The 21,318-nt window shown below is 34.7% G+C and overlaps 1 protein-coding gene across 1 annotated transcript in view; it reads right to left on the reverse strand.

The window, feature by feature from the left end:
* The window catches only part of Gpc5 (glypican 5), a 719,011-nt gene that overhangs the window by 494,041 nt on the left and 203,652 nt on the right, over positions 1–21,318 (reverse strand). The window lies entirely within an intron of this gene.

The following is a 21,318-nucleotide window of genomic DNA, read 5'->3' on the forward strand; positions in this document are numbered from 1 at the left end:
CAAACTGCCACAACTAATTAGAAACCAAACCACAAGCTCTGCAGAAAACTGACCAGGAGCCATAGTTTCTGTAGCAGTTAGCCCCAGATGGCCAAGACTTGATCAATAACTGATACTTCCAGTGGAGAAACAACTGAAGAAAGCCAAGGATGCTCCCTTAACTAATCACAGGAGATTACCCACTTCTAATCACCCTGCCTACCACTTCCCCACCCTTATAGAGTCCAATAAAAGCATATCTCAAGACGTCCTTTTTTCCTCTATAAAGGTTTCCCATTGGGGCTGGGGATGTGGCTCAAGCGGTAGCGCACTCGCCTGGCATGCGTGCGACCCGGGTTCGATCCTCAGCACCACATACCAACAAAGATGTTGTGTCTGCCGAGAACTAAAAAAAATAAATAAATAAAATTCTCTCTCTCTCTCTCTCTCTCTCTCTCTCTCTCTCTCTCTCTCTCTCCTCTCTCACTCTCTCTTTAAAAAAAAAAAAAAAGGTTTCCCATTCTTTTGCCTGCCTTTGATTCACAGCCATATAGAAGCAAATGGAGACTGACTACATTGACTATCTTATTACAGAAAGCTCTGAATAGTCTGTTAGTTATGATTTAAGTAGTCCCAATTTATTTAAGTCCAGCCTACCCTCAAGTGGAGGATTTTATACAAGGCTCAGAACCTCATGAGATAGACATCCCTGGGGGCTTATAAGAGATGGCCACCATATAGTCTTACCTACCTCTTTCATAAATACCTCTCAGCTAATTCAAGTTTGGGATCTTAAGCATAAATTTCTATTTGGATTCCTTGAAAAAGATTATTCTTAGACTTGTCCCATTTTCATACACATTGTAACTCAATGTTGTTTAAATAAATGGTACATCTTAGAAAATACATAATTAAATGATTGTTCCTGAATATTCATAGGCACATTTGGTTCTTTGATTTAGTGACATCTAAGCAGTTCTGTGTTAATGACCATATCTAACCATCTGCCCAGATTAGTGTCCCATGGTTGCCTCTGCTCCAAGATTTCAACAGCTACCATACTTGGTCCATGGACTTAATATTGTTATTCACTGACCTCCCAGATTATTAAAAGTATTTGACTCTGAATTCCAAGGGCTTTAATTATCTACTTCACTACTGTCCTGAAAATTTTCATCAAGCTCCCTATTGGCTTCACTAATTTTTGTTACTTTCTGGGTTTTATGTGCATTTGTATTTTTGATCACTGGGCTAATTTTTTGGCTTTAGAAACCCATATGTATAAAGGACTAGAAATTAAATGTCTATTTAATTTTGAGATTGACGGAATCATTCATTCACTCATCTATTTATTTATTTATTTATTTATTCAACAAATGCTGCTGGGTATACAATGGTGAGTTGTTGCCTAGGGCTTGATGCATAATATTAACAAAATAGAGATTAAAAACAGAAAAATTGCAGTAGCTGATATAATGGAAAATTATATGGTAACATGATAACATTAAAATGAAGTGGGGCCGTGAAATATTCTAGAAAACCAGAGAAACTTTTCTGTAGCTGAGATCCAAAAACCAGTGCAGAAGAGAGAGAATCAGCAAGCATGAAGGCCCTGAGGTAGGAAGCAGCTTGGCACATTAATGGCACTGAAAGTATGCCAATGGCTGGCACAAAATACATAAGAGAGATAGATGAAGAAAGATGAGCCTGGAGAATCGGGTTGAGGACAGACTCCATAGAGCTTAGGGAGATTAGCTGATAATGACAGAGATTACTTAGGAGTAATTATATTAGTCAGATACAGTAATTAAACATGGGAGCTCATTAAACATTATTCAGATACAATAATTAAACATAGTCAGATACTGTAATTAAACATACGCTGAGTATAGCAATTCAAATAGTATTTCACAAGAAAGGTCAATTTGAGTGGATAATTGGATCAAAATTTCTACTTTGGAATCAATTATCTGAAGAAGTTGGCCTGATTAATTGAATCTTGAAAACTAACAGATCTTTGAAAAGAACAGATATGAGCCTTTTCCCTAAAAATTAGAACAAATCCATTTGAAACAAAAAAATGTGCTATCAATAAATAAAGTCATCATATTGATGTTAAGTTCCTATTTACTATTACAATTCAGCTGAATTATAGAATATTGCCTAGTTTGTAGACTGTTCACCCTGTAGGAAAATGTTTGTACTGGAAAAGAATTCTTTGACCAAAAGAATAGAAATATACAAAAAAAAAAAAAGCCCTTTCTGACCAAACTACAACAGATTCATAGAGCCCCCTAGCAATCTGTTGAGTTTAAAACAGTATATGTCTGCTTAATTGCACAGTGATAATCTTGATAGGTCTAGTAATCTATAACAGAACCTAGACCACAAAAGCCTGAATCTTTGGACTAGAAACAGAGAACCTACATCTCTCTAGTTTCCTGAAGCAGTTTCCTAAGAAACACCCAAATCACTAATTCGCTGTCCAATAAGTTCTTCACGTCTTAGTTTCCTGAGAAGGTAATTTCTTCCCTGTCTCTAGGAGAATGTGACATTTGAAAACACATGTTTAGAATTCCATAATTAATATATTACATTTATTTTTTTTTAAATCAGCTTCTTTAAAAGCTGGCACCTAAATGATTGATTCTAGGGAAATGAATAAAGTTGTATGCTTACACATGCAAATTTAAAAATCAAATCTTACACAGACAGTGAAACCTCCAAATTTAATCATGTTCTGAGATTCCACTTTCACCATCTGAATAATATATACACAGACAAGACTCTTAAATGAATATATGAAAAATATGTCATGCCAAAAGAGCACATATGGTTAAACTCAGGGTCCCAATAGAGATATCAGAGATAGAAGTATCAGAGATAGACAAGGAATGGGTGGTGCTCATAAACAAATGTGAATACTGAGATTATACAACACTATTAGAACAGCTGTCAGATATGTTTTCACTCATAATGTGAGAAGACTACAAATATCATGTAACAATAACAAAGAAAAAGATGTTCGTAATTTAAAAAGCTGAATCACTTTTGACTATTTCTGTAGAAGTTTTAAAGATATGTACTCTTTGGGGTATTTACATCTACCTGGAGATATGCTAAAAATCATAACTGTTGGATAAAAATTTTTACAACCTTTATATATTAAGAAAGTCAGCAAACTAATAATGCACCCTCATAAAACACTTGCTAGTGTAAATCACCACTGAGAACTCAGTCTGACATCTGAATTACTTGAATTTATATCAATGACTTACTGAATATTCAGCAATGTTAGAAATATACTCAATATTAACAACTTTGAAGGAAATCCTTTGCTTAAAATTGCTGGATAGAAGGCACCTACATAAATGAAAACTCTTTTAAACTTTATCAGAAAATGTTATAATTTCATTTAAATTAAAAATATATTTTTCCAATAGAGAACAAATGACTTTCAGCCCTCTATGTTAATAAGATCTTAAGAATTTTGTGTCATAGACATTCATACTTTTTCTGTACTTGCTTTCCATGGAGTCTAATATATAGTAAGATATAACTGAGACCAACTATTTCCTTTTACTTTCAGTTTAAGTTAAAGTTGTTTTTATTTGTTTTATTTAAGTGAAAACTGAAAACCAAGTACCTCTCTAATACTTTATATCTGCCAAGAATTTTTTTTCCCTTCAAAGTTTTGTCAAACAGTCTGATACTGTTTTGTATTGTTTCATTTTGTTTTGTTTTTCTATATCCAAGAACATAGAGAAGTCATAAGTGTAATGAAAAGTTATTTGCTGAAATTTGGATACTCAATGTCCCCCCAAAAGACCATGTGTTATAGGTGTGATCCAAGAATGACATTATTGGGAGGTTGTGCAGACTTTAAGAGATGTAGACTACTGGAAGGTCTTTATGTCATTGGAAGAATATCCTTGAAGGGGATTGTGAAACCCTGGTCCCTTTTTGCTCTCTTTTTTTGGCTTTCTGGCTCATGGTGTAAGCAGATTTTACTTTGCCATATGCTCCTGCTATGATGTTTCCTCACCACACGCCCAAAGCAATGGAGCTAATCAATCATGGACTAAAATCTCTAAAGCCAAGAGCCAAATAAACCTTCATCTTTATAAATTAACATTATTGGGTAATTTGTTATAGTTACAAAAAACTGACTAACACAATATTCATGATATATAGAGTTAAGAAAAAAACAAAAGCATATTGTATTACTGTGTGTTTATATATGACTGCATGACCAATATGATTCTGCAACCTGTACACTCAGAAAAATGATAAATTATATCCTATCTGATTCAAATGTATGATATGTCAAGGTCATTGTACTGTTATGTGTAACTAATTAAAACAAAATAAAAAAAGAAATTGTGTTTTGTGAAATAACTTCATTTTAATAGATTACATACTCCAAAATACCATTTACATAATATTCTTGAAGTGGCAAAACAACAGAAATGAAGAAAAGGTTATTGGAGACAGGGACACAGATGAGAGATGGGTGTATTTATAAGGGATAACATGATAGAGTTCCTTTGGGATAATGGAACAGTATTGTAACTTGATTATGGTGGTGGATATAAAAATCCAACTATATGATCAAAGTAAATGGAAATATATATATATATATATATATATATATATATATATATATATATATATATACACACACACACACATACACACCACATGCATATGAATACTGATAAAATCTGGGTAGGATTTGAAGATTTGTAGTCCACTTAACAGTAGTGTTCCATTGTCATTGTTCTGTTTTTTGCTGTTGCACCATGGTATGTGAAATGCCAACAAATGGAAAAAGCTGAATAAAGAATTTGAATAAAGACTCTATGTAGTATTTTTATAACTTCCTGTGAGTCTCTAGTTATTTTTTTAAATAGAACTATGAATTTTACAAACTTCACTATATTAATTACTGGCAACAAATTAAGTTTCTGATGATTTGTTACTTCCTAGAAAAATATCAAATTTAGATGATATGTTTGGGATGATCAGAAGAATACAATCCACATGGACTACACTAAAATACATTTAGAGGGCACTAGTGTGGGTGTGTAAGCATGTAAAAGAAATATAGTCAGGCTACAAAGATGCTACATGACTGAGGTAAACAAAAGCCCTTGTGAATGCTGGCCACTATAGTCATGCCCTTCATAGCAACATGATGTGGTCAAACAATATGACCATGATTGTAAATCTAAGTCTTATTTACAATCATAAGGGCAATCCAGAATGAATAGCACTAAGGATTGACTACTTTTATGGGAGGCAGTGGTTTTGTGGTAATATCAGGAAGGGCCAACTAGTAGTGCAGTAATAAAAGCAATGGCTCAACACTTCCTATAGGCTGGACACATCTAAATAAGAATCTGCTGTATATTCTCTAGGAACATTTGTGGTAGTTAGGGCTATTATTCCATTTTAAAGTTGCAGAGCCAGTGTCAGTTTGGCATATCCAAAGACAGATAATAGTACACAACAGAGACATGACACACAACTGGCCTCACTCCGGAGTTCATCCTCTTTATACTACTCTGTATTGAATCTCAAGTTCCAGGAGAGCAAGAACAATGTTTTCTTTTGTTCTCTGCATCCACAGCCTTCACACACTGTGCCTGGCACAGAAAAGATGCTCACTAAATATATGGCAAAATGAATGATGGCAATATATCAGGAAGAGAGAGAAAGAGAAAGAAAGTATGTGTGCTTTACGATAAAAAAAAATTCGAGATGGATATAGATCACAAAGTTAACAGTGATTATTTCTTGATGCTAGAGTTATATATTATTAGCCTACATTTTCTACATTTTATAATAAACACTTTATATGTAAAAAGTTAAAATAACAAAAATGACCCTAAATTGCCTTATGAATGACTGTCTGCCTCCAGAAAAACCACATATATATGACCTGTTATTAAATATATATCAAAATGGCAATTTCATATTTTACTTTAGTTTTCAATGGTTCTTGATCCACATTTTTATTACAAAGAATTTTTAATGCAATTAAAGACAATATTTATTTTGCTTTAAATGGGAAGATGAAATTATGCCACTTCTATAACAAAAAATCTTTATGCCCAACACATTGCATAGGTACTCCAGTGTCTAGGATCAAACCTGACAGAAAATCAATCCACAATACATGCTTGATAAATGAATGAAAAGGCTAAAGGGAAGCAACCTAGAATAAGAATAGCACTGTGTATACTCAGGTACTCTTCCATACTAATATATAATCCTATCAAGAAGTTCAAAGGAAAGAGAATCACATTTCAGTAAATAAAAATTTAAGGAAAGTTCAGAGATGAGACTTCTTGAGATGCATAGTTCTAGCAGTAGTAGGGAGCTTTCAGATATCATGACTGACACTGCAGTGAGAGAACAGAATCACAGGCTCTCATCAGTAGCTTCAAATTTTTTAAATGTACATGCCTCTTTGGTAGCTGGTTGTATAGTCACTGATACAGTGCATTAAGGAGAAGATGCCAGTGTCTAAGAAGCAGGTACCAGAATGTGATTCATCAACTTTTTGCAAGGATCTTATTAGGGACTATGCCAATGACAGAAAATTGAGAAGGATACAGAAAATTCTGGGAGAGTTTTCAGACCATGACACAAGTCTGACCCAGAGTTCAAGACAGGAAAAAAAAAGTAAGGTTAAGGAAATGTCTAAGGTGATGAGGTCATCTTGGAGCCAAAGTCAGTACTCATAGAAGTCCCAGGTCTTTCAGGGAGAGACCTGACTTAGTGGCCCTGCCACATTCACACATGCCTGATAAGGACCAGCTGTGGAGGAATGTCCTCAGCAGAAATATAGTAACAGTGCTCTGGGCCTGGGTCTTGATCAGGGCCCAGATGTAGATAGCATACAAGACAAAATTATCATCTAAATAATGCATTCAAAGATGACCTTTTGTTTTAAATAATCATTAATATTAATTTTAACAATGGTGTCAAATGTAAAATGTTATATCTTGCTAACTTACAGGGTGGGTTCTTTCCATGAAGTAATCACAATCTCATGAGTAGCAAACCTGACAGAAAATCTAAAAATCAGAAAATTAGAAAAAATAGAGATATATGTTACATTTATTCTTGATATGTTTGCCAAATGTATATCCTACATAAAGAAGAGGCACTCAAACAACATATGAATGAATACCATAGGCACATTTTAGATACACATGCACATACATATTATACTTTGTTCCTTAACATGACATTTCTCTCATAAATATTTTCTATCATTAAGTTGTATTGCCAGCTTAATTTTAGTGTATCAAAAGAATATTATAGCTAAGTTATGAAAGATAAAAATAAATAGTTAATTTTTCAGAATATATAAAAATGAATGATAGCTTGAATTACAAAAGCCCCATTAATTCTTCTCCACTTTTACATTTACACACCTACCCTCATTAACAGATACATACACATATTTTCATGCATTCTATACTTTTTCTGGTCTGGTTACAGATCACATTTCTATTCTTTTTCAAACACCTAAAGTCTTTTGCCTAGTAGAGTGCACTTGGGAGTCTGTATACTATACCATGAGCATGGATTAAAAGTAAAATCAATGGCTCTTATGTCTTGATTATCTAATTGATTGTTCAATGGATAGCATATACTCAATATTTTGTTGATAAAGGAAATATATATATATATATATATATATAAAGGAAATATATATATATATATATATACACTCTAAAATCTGAATGTAGATAACTATATCTAAGTGTCATTATACTTAATTTACTGACAATAGAAATTATTTTGATATTTGAAAACCAAAATTTATCTCAAAAGTATTACATATTAAAGCACATTTCCTTAAATGTTAATTATTTTCAGCCAACAACAAGAAGGATTCATTTTCTATACCATTTTCAACTAAGGTTAAATTCGTATTTAAAATGCATATTTATAGCCTAGGGGAATGGTAGAGCACTTGCTTAGCATGCATGAGGCCCCAAGTCCAATCCCCAGCACCAATTAAACAAATAACAACAACAATTAAAAAAAAGCATACCTGGTGAAGACAACTAGTTGTGCATTTTAGTTAGGTCATTCCCTTTCATTACATTATGCTTAATATAACATTCAGAAACCAAAGAATTATCAATAGTTTATTTTTCTTTAGATAAATGATGTTGACATGTTTGCAACCTATTACTGACATGTTACCAAGTCATTTCAGCTGAACAGTCTCCTGGATATTTACACTGTGTCAGTGCTATACAAAGTGAGTCAGAATAATACCATCAACATCACCAGGGTGCTAGATGGAAGGGCAAATTTGCAGGTTCCATATATCATTTAAATCAGAGTCTCTGGGGTGAAGGCCAGAAGTCAATGAGCTCTCTGAGTGACTTTTTGCATATTGAAGTTTGAGAAGCAATGGTAAACATGACAGCATGCCATGTATTTTCCTCAGAGACAGAAAAAGAAATTTAGATTAACTAGACTTAATTTTTAATGTGAAAGTTCCTTCAATATGTAAATACAATAGGTTGCGAAATCCTTTATCCAAAAGGCCACACACTATTGTATACAAATTTCCAAATTCATTTATGATAAATTCTAAATTTTTGTCAGAAATTCTTATAAAGAAACCCTTAACAAAAAGACTTAAGGGTTCCACTATCAAGAAGAGGGATAGTGTTTGCTAGGTCTTACTACTGAGCTCCACAGAGGAGGTTAACTTGAGTCTTAACTGTAATCAAGTGTCAAGCTCACAAAGTTAAGGTATAAAATAATTACCAGAAAAAGTCTGATGGAAGTGAAGACCAAACTATTGTATCCAAATGAAAAAACAAAGGTCAATCAACATCAAAGGGTAAAATTGGCAATAGTTATGGGTGAAATGATGTATGAGTTTCAAACTTAATACAAGGTCAAAGATGATGCTATAGAGATGGTAGAATAACGGGATGTTGAACTAAAGTCAAAGGTAAGAACTTCAGTCCCTGAAGTACCTGTTGAAAGCTCTGAGAGTTAACCTCCTACTCAATTGTGTTGATACTCAATTGTGTTGATTCATTTTGTCTACCTAAGACAAGATCATATAGTAAGAGATAAAGCCAGGAAAAGAAAGCAAAGTTTCCCAAAATGTTCAATTCAGCTTTTTTTCAGTATAAACATATTCAACTTTATGAGCACAAAGCATAATATTTCTTTAAACTTAAATCATTTAAATATCTTTCTTACTTGGAATAAAAGGGCTTTAAATTATTATCATTCCCTCAATAAAGATCATATTTGGATTTTTTGTCACAACTCATTCCTTTGCATTTTTCCATAATCTTTCATATATACTCATTATCTACCACAAAATAAATACTATTCTAAAGCATACTGTGTGATTTTCTGTAAAAGAATTATACAGATCTGAGGCTGGGGCTCAGCAGTAGTGCACTTGCCTGGCATGTGTGAGGCACTGGGTTCTATTCTCAGCACCACATATAAATAAAAAAATTAAGGTCTATCAACAACTAAAGAATATTTAAAAAAAAAGAATTATACATGTACAGAAAATTTGTTTTCTGATAACAGCTTGAAGGTTACAAACAAAAGTCAAGGTAAAAATAGCAAAAATACATTGCTCTGCTGTACAAAGTATATAAGTCAGTAAAGTACATAATAAAATACACATTGGGTAACCAGAAAAATTAGATACTGATTAGTAAAGGATGCTAGAGGTAAAAAGCTATCATAACCAAAGCTATAATGACCAAGGAAAAATGGAAGTATCTGAAATTAGAGATGTACACAGTGCCAAGTAATATAATTAATATTTTTTAAATACCCACTAATGAAAATACATACTAATTTCTTTATAAAGATGGACTATTGTATAGCAGATTAGAGTCCAGATTCTAGATCCAAGACATCCTTCACATCCTGTCAACTGAAGAATTTCAAATCTTTTTGTTATCAACTGTCTTTAATATTTGGTGTGCGTTTTACACTACAGCACATTTTCAGTTATACTAGTTACATTTTAAGTGTTCAGTAGCCTGTATGGTGAGGGACTCCCAGATTGGACAGTGATGCCTTAACTTATGTTGTAAAGCTAAACCTTAAGTTTTCACCATTCACTGCAACTTCTACCATACAGGACTTGTAACTACATACGGATAATAGAATTCTTAATTGAAGTTGGCATTACTAATTTTCTGATTACAAATCTCTAGTTCCATTTGGATTGCTCTTTTTTTTAACAGACTCAATAATCTACTCATGTACTTATACCTAATCCCTTCCCATATTCTCAGGACCAAATACTCTAGCAATTGTCTACCTATTGTGATTTATCTATTTAACAGTTATGTATATATAACAGTTTTAACTATTTATTAGATTTATCTATTTAATAGTTACTTAACTATTTCCAATTAATAGTTCCCAGTCTAATGCTTCCATATCCTCAAAATACAACATGTTTAAACCTCATTTATAAAAAGGAAAAGCAAAATTCTTTCTTAACTTTATGTTTCGTAACTCCTCTTCCTCTCAGCGTGGTCACTCCCACTGCCTTTGGGTTATCACTTCCATTATTCTTGTCTCTGGTATCACTAATCATCTCCATATCACCAAACTTCACAGATGCTTTCTGACTTTGTCATTTAGACTTTTCTGTGGTGACTGGCAATATTGTTATTACCATCATCCTTAGAGCCCTCCCATTTCTGATGACATAATTCCTCCTCCTGTTTTCCTCATATTTCTCCAGTCATTCCTTCTCAGTCTCTTCATGTGTTATGTTTCTGGTGCTTGTTCCTGATTACTAGGTGTGTGTTATGTTTTTCATTCTTAGGGCCATGGTCCCCTCACTGTGTTATATCTCCCTACTTCCCTCCCAATGACTTCATCAAAACCATACCTACCATCACCAAGTCTACCAGTGCTTTTTAAACATTTTGAGTCACAGATTCCAAGACAAATGGAAATCTAAGCATTTATCTTTAAAAATTATTTGCAAAAATACAAACACAAGAGCCTGCATTCCCTGAAGTTCAGGAACACATAATATACAGATTATCTGCCCCCCACAAATTTTTTGATGCCTATCACTCTCAAAATCACCAAAACAAATTTTCCATCAACTAGCTATTCCTAAATGTTTGTATAAGATAACTTTGTCTATTTGTTAAACTACCTACATCTTTGGCATTATCAAAAATCCATTCAGGTAATCCATAAATATAGGAAAATACTTTTGCACTTAAAATTGTTCCCATAAATGTATTCTCTAGCATTCATTATCTGAAACATATCTCCAGTATCAACCTTAGTATGATCCTTACCCTTTTTCAACTAGGTTTTGTCCTTCAGTAGGACCAATTCCCCAAGACTATCCAACTTCACAGCAAAATCCTTCAAGACTTCCACAGCTTTCAGGATGACTTCTTAGAAAAGCACTCAGTTTTCTTCATACACAACCCATGTTTTTATATCTATAACTTGTATGTAGCCATTGATAAACTAAATATGATATCTTATACTAGATGAGCATGTTATGGTTTGGACACAACTTATCCCGAAAAGCTCTTCTGTTAATGCAGGAATATTCAAAGGTGAAATGATTACATTATGGAAACCTTAATCTAACCACACCCTCTACCATGATTCCTTGCCTCACATCAGGTCTAGAGCAATAGAGTCAGCTGACCAAGGACTAAATTTCTGAAACCATGAGCCTAAATAAATTTTTTCTCCTCTAAATTGTTTTTGTCAGGTATTTTCATCCCAACAACAATTGACTAAAACAGAAATTGGCACCAGGAGTGGGATCACTGCTATAACTAACCTGACCATGTGGTTCAGATGCCTTTGTAATGTGTCTGTCAGAGGAGTCTGGAAAAAGTTTAAGATGCAAGCTGGAAATGTATCAGAATGTTGTAAGTGGACCTTAATGGGCAATTCTGGTAGGAATTCAGATGCCAGTAGGAATGCAGTAGTAAAGATTGCTCATAAAGTTTTAGAGAAAAGCAAAAATTTGATCAGGAATTGGACTAGAGGCCATTTATTATATTCTATCAAATAACCTATATGCATATGCCCATGTCCTAAGACTTTGTGTGAGGACAAATGAAAAGGTGATAGACTAATAATCTGGTGGAGGAAATTTCAAGCCAGCAAGGCAGTGTCATGGATTTTGCTATCAGCTTTTAGCCAGCACTTTGATAAGAAAAGTACATGTAAAATTTTTTTGGTGGGGGGGGGAGGTAGGGAGGCAAGTAAAGTGTAGTTGTTGAAAACATTCCATCACTAAAGAGAGGTTAAATACTTTGCACAGAGACAACAGGAAAGTAGGCTTGAAGGCATCTCAAGAATTTGCAAAACCATACCCATTGCAGGCTCTAGAGTATAGAAGTGGAAACTCATTTAAAAGACCTTGTGGGCACCAGCTCTCAAAAGGGGGCCTAGGGAGCTGTTTCCTCAGGATTAATTTCACTATGCATAGCTACCCAGGAATTTAGGTTGCTCTAGCCTTGGTACCAGAAGGCCCAGCTACTGCTCCAGCTGGCAGCAGACCTTGGCATTATCAGTATGGGTACTAGTTCTGCAGGAATGCAGGATGCAGGAGTTAGGGGGTCATAGAGGTTGCCACTAAGATTTCAAAAGAAAGTGGATGGGATCAGGAAAGTTATAACAGAGTTGGAATCCTGCAGGCTGCCACTGATAGGGTGATTCATGGAGCTGTGTAGGTGAGCTGAATCTAGAATGGAGACTTCAGGAATTAAGAGATGCCAATAACATGGACTTGTTGGGCAAGGAAAGATATTGCTTGTGCACAGAGCTAAGCTAAGAAATAAGCTAAGAAACTGGTAAGGCTATGGGTTCAGGACTGCCCAAGACCTTTGAACCACCTTGTACCCCAGATGCTAAAAGTAGAAGTACAGGAAATATATACCTGGATATGTTTAGGTCTGGTTTTAGTTCCATTCCTTCTTTATATGTACCTGTCCCTCCTTTTTGGAATAGTGAGAAACCAGCCTCTACCTCAGAGCAAAGCCTGTCCAAGGAAGGGGGCATGACCCTTGTCCTTGGAAAGACCTACAGAGCACTCCTAGGCATTACCCACTCTGCTGAGTTGTTTATCTACAAATAACTGGAGAGATCTGCTGTGCAAGGTGTCCCTGACTCAGTCAGGCTAGGTGGGGACCCATAGCACCCCCCTAGCAACCACCAATCAGCATGAGACAGGGAAAATACTTGGGATGCCAGGTGACCCTCCCAGTAGTTTATGGTGGTTGATAATATGTTGGGAAACCATGTAGTTCAGCAAGTACTCCCTCATGGCTTAAACCAATCAGTTCAAAGGAATTCCCCTATTGTACTGACCAATCACCTTTACCCAACTTGTTCCCGCCAGTGAATGTGCTAATCATGTTTTAGAGTTGTTTTATGATTTTACCGTGGTGTGTGATGATTTGCTAAGAGATGCTATGATGTATGTGAAGTCCCTGTCTTCCCGAAAGAGTGTATAAAACTGCTGCAAACCCTGGGCTCAGGGCCTCTTAGCGTCCCCAGTTGCTGTGTGCATGTGGAGGACCGAGCTAGCTCGCAATAAACACCTCTTTGCTGCTTACATGGATCTTGGTCTCTGGTGGTCTTTTGGGGGTCCTGAATTCGAGCATAACAATAGGAAAATCTATTATGTGTCATTATATATTGTATATACTTTGCTTTTGATTTTTACAGAGGCTCACAGCTATACATGAATGAGTTTGCCTTGAAACTCAGGGAAGACTTTGGTTTTGGACTTTCAGGCAATGCTAAAATTGTTAAGACTATGAACATTCTTAGAGGTGAATTAAATAAATTTTGCATTGTGAGATGGATGTAATATTTTGGGGACCAGGGGCAGAATGTTATGGTTTGGATATGAGATGTCCACCAAAAGCTCTTATATTAATGCAAGAATATTCAGAGGTAAAAAGATCATTAGACTATCTTAGTTTTAATGGAATAGCTGGTGGGAAATAGGCATGTGGAGTATGGCAAGAGAATGTGGGTCACTGAAGGGGCATACCCTGGAAGGATTCATCTTCCCCACAGCCCCTTCCCCTCTCTTTTTCTCTGCTTCCTGGCAGCCATAACTTGATTAGCTTTCCTTTATCACTCCCTTCCAACAAGATCTTGTGTCTCACCTTGGACTCTGAGCAATGAAATTGGCAGATGAACTAAACCTCAAAAATTGTGAACCAAAATAAAATTTTCCTCCTCTAAATTGTTCTCATGAGGTAGTGTTAGTGTTTTATACTACAACAAAATTACTTACGAATTACAAACTTTTAGATGGCAATCTTTATGTGACTTTTAATACAAATGTAATACTGCATCAATACTTATAAAAAAATCAGCTGCCTTTCCAATGAATTCTAAATAATAGAAACACAACTTTTATGAATATGGTTTCTCTTTCTGTAAAAAAATCAATGGGAAAAAAAAGAGAATGAGGGGCTGGGATTGTGGCTCAGTGGTAGAGCCATCGCCTAGCTACGGGCGGGACCTGGGTTCAATCCTCAACACCACATAAAAATAAAGGCATTATGTTGTGTCCATCTACCTAAAAAATAAATATTTAAAAAAAAGAGAGAATGAGAACTAAATATTCCCTACAGGAATATCATGGCATAGTAAATAAACTACAGAATAGGACTGACTTAAGTCTAATTCCTTGCCTTAGAGTTTACTTGAGAGTTTGAAGGGTTAAGGGAAATAATATTACTACAAGACAGCCTGGGAAAATAGAAAGATGGTGTGGCTTAGGAGGTGGGAGAGAAATTAGCCAAACATTAAACTTCTCCCAGTAAATCCTTTTCCAGAACAATGGGCCCTAAGGAAAGGAGGTAGACACTGAACACTGGGTTCTAAACTTTGACCCTCCCCCATTGCCAATTAGTCCTGAACCCAGACTCCATAAATAGTGAAACTCTGGGAAACAATGAATCCCAGAGGAAGCAAAAAAGCAATGGGTAGGATTTGAGTATTCATCCCTTGGGATACTAGCTCCTATCTCATCCCAGTAACAATGAGTTTCAAACTTTTTACAACTGCCTTCCTGAATTACCTGCACAACTAGTTCCCTGATTGTCCAATGGGCAAATCAGCAGTTTCCAATAACTAAACCATCCTCATCATACCCTATAAAATTCAAACCCTTTCTGTAACCTATGGCCATGTTTTCTACCCATACCCTTCGGTACCTGAGTGATTGAATCCCGAATACAAAAGCACCTTTGCTGAAGCTGTTGAGGTCAGCATCCATTGTTTTGCTTTTACAGAGTTAATCTCTCTTATACTCAATTGCCTTATTTGTAGAATAAGGAAAATAAAGTCCATTTTCAGAATTCTAATAAGAATAAACTGAAATGACACATTAGAAGGACGTGGAATAACATTGGAACGTGGTATGTCTTCAGTTAACTCTGAGAAAGAAAAAAAATTACTTGTGCTAGACAGCCTGCCAACCATCTCCTGCAGCCCAGGACTGTGCCTGTCATTGTGACTGAAATCTTATGTTCTATAGGATTTCTAAGATTAAGTGGAAGTGGAGTTAGAAAAAAAGCATGTGAAGAATAACATAATTCTTAAACTTCTGGCATTTAGGGCAGTAAGAAGTGTCACTGCTACCAAAACCAAATTCCAATAAAGATCATCAGAATTTTTTTTTCTTGTAACTTAAGTTTAACTTTACATGGCTTCTATTTGGCAACAGTAAGGGTCCTGGGACACCCAAAACTTTACATTGCTTGACACATTTGAGGCAGAGCTATAAAACCAAATCCAATTGAGGGATTAAAATTGAACCTGATTTTCTTTTTCCCCACCAAAGCAATAAAGATTTTTCTGAGTTATCCTTTGAGGCCAGTACTTTTTCTTATCAGCTCCTTTCTCTCTTCATCTCAGCAGTGACATCTTTGGTTATATTGTTTCCAATTTCTTCTAATTGGCATCAGTGTTTCCTAGTCTCTTCCTACCCTTTTTCCTCCCTTTTCTTGTATATTTTTAATGATGTTATAGCATTTCTTCTGAAGTTATCTACTTTTTAATTTTTCCAGAATCATGAACTTATCGGGTATCTGATTCCTTCTCTCCTTCATAACTGCATGCACCTTTCACACAGATGTAGGCATAATAAAATTTCTGTTCCCTGAGAATTTGCTCTTTGTAAAACATTTTATGTTTAAGAACATATATCATTCTTATGATGTAAATCTTTACCCTGTATCATAGATTTACTCCTCACTCTCTTAGGGACAGTGATATTTGAATGTGCCTAGATAATGTAAATATATTTCAGGAGAAATATAAGTTTATTACACTCAAAACCAATTTTAGCAAACTTTTATCAACCTCTGATATTCTCCTTCATTCTATATCCACAGAAATAAGTAAGAGGATTTCCTGTGTTACTTAGCAGTTATCCAGTCCATATAGATCTTATTGTTTTCACAACAGTCAAGGTGTGATTAACTAATTTATATTAAGGTGTCAAAACTACTTTAATAATTCACTCCATTAATTTTAATTAATGAAGGAGTCACTGACAAAAGGCACATTCATTAATTTAAAAAGAAATATTTTCAGTCAGATTTTGCCAGCAAACTATTATTCCATAGTGAGATTTAGTTCATCTGTTAGAAATTGCTTTATCAAAACCTGAAAAATATTCTTATTTATTCATATTATATCCCAAATTATAAAGTGATACTACATGTTTCCTCTAATTGTGAAACAAAAATAGTTATTATTGCATAGAAATTTGATTTTGCTTTAAAGGGATATATATACATATATAATACATTATGTATAATGTAGGCACACGTAAACATACACACACATGCATAATATGTATGTTTTTAATAAAAGCAGGACCTCTTTTTATATATTGTATAAGTCATATACTGAATTTAATATATGCTTGACACAGTCAACATGCTAAATGATAAAACAATACTAACATTTCTATTGAAATCAGAGGTTTATAAACAATACTATCATTTGCATTACAAAGTAAGTGCTAGATAATATAACTTAAAAGACAGTAAAATAGAAGTATAAATATTAAAAATACTCAAAAATGATTATTTTTGATATGTTATTGCAGAATTTGAAAATTCCAAACACTTAAAAAAAGTACCTCTTGTCCTGTTAAATATAAATGAATGGTATGGATCCAACAATAACAACCAAAAAAGGAAATAAGCAATAAGGATGTGCAGAAAGTATAATGAAGAAAATATAAAACTACTCAGGGGAATAAAAGAAGATTCACTTAAATGTAGAGACATCATCTTCTTCTTCAATAGGAAGACTCTACATTGTAAAGATGTCAGTCTTCTCCCTAAATGAAATCTGTAAATTCAACAAAATACCAAGGGGGTGGAAAATATAAAATTGACAATATAACTCCAAAGTTTATCTGCAAGCATAATCTTCAGAATACCTGGCATCAGTAAATCAGTAGAGTGAAAAAAAAAAAGATAGGCAATTCAGTAAGTAGTGTTGGGAAACTAATTATGTTCTTGGAAAATATAAAGCTCAAACTCTACCCCATAGCCTTTTCTCTAATACCTTCGAGATGATTTAAAAGTATCACTGTAATATAATTTAATAGTAAAGATATTAAATCAAATACTCATTAATATTTTAATTGCTAGAAAAAAACATAAAAAATGCCATTGGTGAAAACATGTCCAACAATAGGCAAATATTTGTATACAATATGGCATATCTTTAAATTGGGCAATCATGTTGGTATTTCAAAAAATAGTACATACCTTTGTGTTTTAATTATTATTATTTTCTCTATTGCTGAAGATGTCTGCATGGGTTTATATTAATTTTACATGCATAAAGAAAAGATTTTCTTCTCTGAGAAATATTAAAATACTGAGTAGAAAAACTGAAATTTGAATTAAGAGTTTGAGACTCTAGTCTAGGTTCACCCACTAATGGATCTATGACTCTGGCCAAACCACATTCTTGGGGTTCAATATATTCATCTTTAATTTTCTCCCCAAATCTGGACCTTACTCTAAAATTTAACTTCAGGATACAGCACCATATACACATAAAGAGATAAAATATAAACTATACCCACTCTCCAACAAAGACAAAATGATGAAATGAGGGAGGGCCAGTTATTAAGGAACATAAGTTCTTGAGGATATTGAAAAAAATGTTGGTAACCAAAGAATAAGAGAGTGGGAATAACACAATCATGACCAAGTCATTCTATCTGTCCAGCCTACTCACATGCATTTATTAAATGGCATACTCTGCCTAACAGTAAAAGCTACTTCTATGCTTCTCCTCAATGAGTTAAGCCCGATAGCCATCATGGTGCTCACATAATTGGTAACAGTGGTATATGAAACTATATTAATTTCAAGCTCCAGTAGAAACACAGAAAGACATCAGTATTTATCAAGTGAAATAAAGAATGTAGAAAAAAATTTATTACTCTCAAAAGTGTAAAGAGTATGCCATAAACAACAGAGATCACTTGATTGGAAGACTGAGCTAAATTAGGTGATTTGTTTTAAAAGCAGATCCTGGATTTATGGGACTTTAGTAATCATTTACTTTTGTTCTAATTCAACTGTAAGTATAAACTCAGCTTATGTCAAGGTTATAAAGAAAAAAGAGAAATCATTCTTCCACAAATTAACTGTGTCCTAAGCTGGTATCTTCTTTTTTTCTCAGTCTTAGTTTCTTCAGCTACTACTTAAACATACAAACAAACAAAAATGGGTTAAAATAGACAATTACAAAGACCTCTTGGCATTTAAAATCATGACTTTTAGAGGTTTTTTCACGGAAGACCCAAAACTCTTTAATAAATACTAAAGTAACTTATGCCTAATCAAACTCAAGAAATTTTAGAAATAGATTATATTTGACTAATAATTTTTTTTATTTTAAGAGATTTATTTAAGATTTATTTTAAGATTATTTATCTATACCGTTGAGACATGCCATGATTCAGGATAAAATATGAGTCTTCCAGTAATTGATGTCTTCATTCCCAGCCCAATATTGATGTCAACTGAAAGACAGTCATAAGAGTCAGGCTACACTGGCATATAAGGGAATTCAGGTAAGCAAACTTGCTAATTATTTCTGCCTAATCCACTCTGGGAATATGTAACCAGTCATGAGCACAGCTGAAAACAAGAGGCTTCTCCATAAGAGGCTGCTTCACTAAATCTTAGGCCACACAACAAAATGAAACTGAATCCCCTCCTCTCGCCATGCACAAAAGTTAACTCAAAATGAATCAAGGAGCTAGATATCAAATCAGAGACTCTGCATCTGATAGAAGAAAAAGTTGGCTCCGATCTACATATTGTGGGGTCGGGCTCCAAATTCCTTAATAGGACACCCATAGCACAAGAATTAATAACAAGAATAAACAAATGGGACTTACTTAAACTAAAAAGTTTTTTCTCAGCAAGAGAAACAATAAGAGAGGTAAATAGGGAGCCTACATCATGGGAACAAATTTTTACTCCTCACACTTTAGATAGAGCCCTAATATCCAGAGTACACAAAGAACTCAAAAAATTAGACAATAAGATAACAAATAACCCAATCAACAAATGGGCCAAGGACCTGAACAGACACTTCTCAGAGGAGGACATACAATCAATCAACAAGTACATGAAAAAATGCTCACCATCTCTAGCAGTCAGAGAAATGCAAATCAAAACCACCCTAAGATACCATCTCACTCCAGTAAGATTGGCAGCCATAATGAAGTCAAACAACAAGTGCTGGCGAGGATGTGGGGAAAAGGGTACTCTTGTACATTGCTGGTGGGACTGCAAACTGGTGCGGCCAATTTGGAAAGCAGTATGGAGATTCCTGGGAAAGCTGGGAATGGAACCACCATTTGACCCAGCTATTGCCCTTCTCGGACTATACCCTTAAGACCTTAAAAGAGCGTACTACAGGGATACTGCCACATCGATGTTCATAGCAGCACAATTCTCAATTGCTAGACTGTGGAACCAACCCAGATGCCCTTCAATAGATGAATGGATAAAAAAAAAAAATGTGGCATTTATACACCATGGAGTATTACACAGCACTAAAAAATGACAAAATCATGGAATTTGCAGGGAAATGGATGGCACTAGAGCAGATTATGCTTAGTGAAGCTAGCCAATCCCTAAAAAACAAATACCAAATGTCTTCTTTGATATAATGAGAGCAACTAAGAACAGAGCAGGGAGGAAGAGCAGGAAGAAAAGATTAACATTAAACAGAGACATGAGGTGGTAGGGAAAGGGAGAGAAAATGGAAATTGCATGGAAATGGAGGGAAGCCCTCATTGCTATACAAAATTATATATAAGAGGTTGTGAGGGGAATGGGAAAATAAACAAGGAGACAAATGAATTACAGAAGATGGGGTAGAGAAAGAAGATGGGAGGGGAGGGGAGGGGGGATAATAGAGGATAGGAAAGGTAGCAGAATACAACAGTTAAGACCTAGGAAGACTTATCTTGGGCCCTTCCATTTATAAGACTTTAAGGCCTCCTTGTACCTCCTTTGCCTCTTTTGACCATCTCAACTCCCTTTTATATTCCTCCAGTGGTCCTCTAAATTGTCATGCTCTCCATAATGCAACCTTTCTCTCTGTCCCTCCAGCTTCATCAACTTCTTTCTCCCTTTACTATTACTTTCTCTCCTTTACTATTACTGTCCTGATAATGAAACTGAAGAGTGTTTTCCAAATTCTCTGGTTCTATCTTGAACCCATGAACAATTCATTTCTATAATATAAGCACACAAGTGTTTTCAACTTCCAGGTGAGTGATGCAACTATAATTGCAGTAAAAGGAAGATAGATTTTTCCGTTTATCAGTACCTATCTGCAAACAGTACAAAAACAGCTTACAATTCCATGACACAGGTAGCTCTTGGCTATGTTGAGGATTTGGTGTGTTTTTTTGTTTGTTTGTTTTCTGAAGCACTATTTACTTTGAGACTGAAACACTTTTTTAATGTTTTAATTTCTATATGCTCCTTGACTACAATACCAGAATCTTAGTGTGTCTATGTAGTTCATGGCAATAGCATACATGCTCTGGCCTTCAAATAGCTACTGCTTTATAAAGGCATATCTTATATGACTGTGGTATAAAAATAGCTGTATATATTTGGACAAAGTCTTCATGAAGTATAGTACTGACCTCTATTGGCAGTACCCATGTTTATTAAGCTAAGGCAGGGAGTTACTCCTCCAGGTCCCACCAGTTAAAAAACAACTACA

This window comes from Urocitellus parryii, chromosome 2 (genome assembly GCF_045843805.1).
Source record: "Urocitellus parryii isolate mUroPar1 chromosome 2, mUroPar1.hap1, whole genome shotgun sequence".
Taxonomy (NCBI): domain Eukaryota; kingdom Metazoa; phylum Chordata; class Mammalia; order Rodentia; family Sciuridae; genus Urocitellus; species Urocitellus parryii.